The following is a 3,047-nucleotide window of genomic DNA, read 5'->3' on the forward strand; positions in this document are numbered from 1 at the left end:
GGCTTCGCTAACTTCACGTTTCTCAAAATGGAGCTGCCAATGATCAGAGTTGGTTTCTCAGTGGGTGTGTCGCTGAGTGGGGAAAATCTGTTAGAAACATGAACAGGTTGGTGGTGACCCGTGGGCTTTGAATGCTTACAACTATTCCTCCTTTGGACAGTCACCCAGCCACCACTACGGACGTCTACCACAGGCTAACTCAGGCCATTCCGCACAGACTACCGGGGACTGGCTAGCTACAGTAGCTAAAGACTACCAAGGTGCGGAGCCGGACTTCTAAATCACTGAGCCTCGCCTCCATGTCTAAAAATAAACTACACTTATTACACGTACCATTACTGCTAAAGGAGGCAGAGGAGTAACCGAACATCTGACACACCGAGCAGGAGAAAGTAAGAGAGCGAGAGGGAGAAGCCATCGCTAGCTGCTAAGCTAAAGTCGCTAACGGCTAAGCTAAAGTACTGTAGCGTTAGCTACCAAAACTTTTGAAAACAACTACGAGATTAAACAGCAGTCACTAAAAGATGGTAAGAACTGTGAGTGCTTAACAGAAATACTGTAAGAATAAGTGTTTAGCGGACAGTTGGCCACTGTAATGACAAATCTAACAAATTGAACTGGTATTTAGCACAAACACACAAATACCGGAAACGGAAATGAGTCAACAACCTTACCGCAGTTCACTGTTCTGGATAATATTTTCATTAATTTTTTTAAATCAAACATTGAAAATGATAAATGCCTTTTCTTTACACTTGCAGCATAAACAATCGAGCTACATTTATGTCTTATGGCTGAAATAATGACATCCAAATGTGGTATAACCCTATAAACACACAGCTACATCACCACATTTGTGAAATATTCAGTCAAACAATGCCTGCAGACACAAGATAATCACACAAACAGATTAGGTAAAGATAGGTGTAAACATAGTATAACAATAAACCTAGACGGTGAATAACTAAACCAGGGCAGTCTACACCTACATTGTCTTCCCTAATTTTGGCGTCGGAAAACACAGCTCGCGCTGCTGTTTTCCAGCTCAACTACAGCTAGATATAATTCAACGTCTCGACTCTGGCTCCTACACCAGTCTGCACTTGTAGCTGCCGTTAGCTGTATGCTAAGTAGGTAGCTACGTTTGCTAGCGATGAAAGTAACTATTACCATCAAAATGATAAAAGCCAGATTACCTGTCCAGCAGAAATAAAGCCACCACGGTGTAACTTTTCAGCCCCTTGTGGTACCTCAGTTGTCACCATCGCTGAAAAGCCATGCAGACATTACCTCCGGTCTGACCGCTTTGCTCATCAGGTCTGACAGAGCTGACCGGGTGTGCGCATGTGGGCAGCTGCTGTAGCAGCAGGGCTGGTAGCCATGGCAGCAAGGGAGAGTGAGCCAGCCAATCATTGCATTCGGCCCGAATGGAACGAATGGCTGTTTTTACTGCAGCCCCAAGAGGACTACAGACAGCCGATTTTTATACTCTCTTTTTCAGAGCAACTAACTTTTTAATATGCACTGGTATATATAGACAGTTTCAACAAATATGACAAAAAGTGTTTTAGAAGCAACTTGCTTACCCTGCCTTTAAGCAAAATCTCATTAAAAAAAAGCAGAAATGTGGTCTTTGTAATAAAAGCAATAATCCCACCAGATCTCATAAAGATCAAAGAAACATTGTCCAAAACCTATTGTTTGCTTAGGGGCGCTATTGAGCCCCCTGGCCACGCCCAGGCCCAATCACTACAGAACATTGCAATTTTCACCAGTTCTGATGTATGTGCAAACTTTCATGACCTTGCGATTATCCTAAGGCCTCGAAAAATGCGTTTCCGAGGGAGAATAATAATAATCCCAGCAAAAACAATAGGTTCCTTGCACTTTCATGCTCAGGCCCTAATAATTCTAACAATTACAATAGGGTCCTCACAGCGTTCGATGTTCGGGCCCTAATAATAATCGTCAATATAGATAATCATCAATTGCAGCCCTAAATTGTTATTTTGGCAAAGGTATTGTACAGCTGTTTGTGTTCACACATTAAAGAATGATTGGCTCATTTTGTTAAAAAAAAATTCTTAGTAGCATCCTAAATGACAATTGCAGATATCTGCATAACTTTTTACTCTTCTTAATAATAGTTACAGATATCTCAAACGTCATTATGACTAGTCCGAATCGTTGTGCATTATGTTGCTCATGCAAGGTTTCCCAGTCCCAGCAGAAGCAATGGTGGTTGTTGTTGTGGATAAGATAGGAATTAGGAATCTAGGAATTTGTGGCAAACGAGAACTTAGTTTACTAGAGAGTTGTGGTTGGAATTTACAACTCAGCAGAGATAAGAAGGATGCATGATGCCTCACTCATTAGCTACTTCCATCATCAGTTCTTGAAAAAATAATGTGGCTCCCGTTTCCCACAACTTGCTGTAGTATCTGACATAACTACAATTATCTGCAACATCATTCAGCCTACTAATTCAAGACATCGGTAATTACATTTTGATTAAGCAGAATGAAAGTTAAAGAGGTTATGCTTTTTGGCTTTTCCCTCTTCTTTATTGAGTTATATATCTTTTTGTGCATTTAATAGGTTTGCAAAGTGAAAAAGCTCAAAGTCCACCCCAAAGGAAGTTCCCATCTCCCACAGAAAACACTGCTCTGAACTGCCTGAAAATAGCTCATTTGTAGTCCAAACCTTTTATTCAGCTTTCTTGTGACGTCACAAGAAAACACACATCATAATGCTCGCCTAGCGGCTAGTCAGACACGACCTCAAAGACACCAGTGGAAAAGTACACCAAGTTGCACCACACAGTTACAAGACGTCCGCCTGCTGCCTCCCCTCTTCCCTCCAAACATTAGCTACCCTCCAGGCAGTCAATGGACATGCTCCGTATTTGTATAGTCGACATAAAGTTGCTACCGTGACGTAGAGACAGTGCATAGTTAAAACTTTATGGTTGAAAGATACATTAGTTACAAATTAATAAATGTGCACTCTGAAACATAGCTAAAAAATAGCATTCAACACACAGGGTG

At 41.4% G+C, this 3,047-nt stretch overlaps 1 protein-coding gene across 1 annotated transcript in view; it reads right to left on the minus strand.

The window, feature by feature from the left end:
- tmem200b (transmembrane protein 200B) overlaps window positions 1–1,735 on the minus strand; it is a 50,915-nt gene extending 49,180 nt beyond the window's left edge. Inside the window, exon 1 of the mRNA XM_046057771.1 lies at window positions 1,197–1,735. The gene's annotated coding sequence lies outside the window, so the exon portion shown is untranslated. The remainder of the gene's footprint in view (window positions 1–1,196) is intronic.
- Window positions 1,736–3,047: the final 1,312 nt, after the last annotated feature.

This window comes from Micropterus dolomieu, linkage group LG09 (assembly GCF_021292245.1).
Source record: "Micropterus dolomieu isolate WLL.071019.BEF.003 ecotype Adirondacks linkage group LG09, ASM2129224v1, whole genome shotgun sequence".
NCBI lineage: Eukaryota > Metazoa > Chordata > Actinopteri > Centrarchiformes > Centrarchidae > Micropterus > Micropterus dolomieu.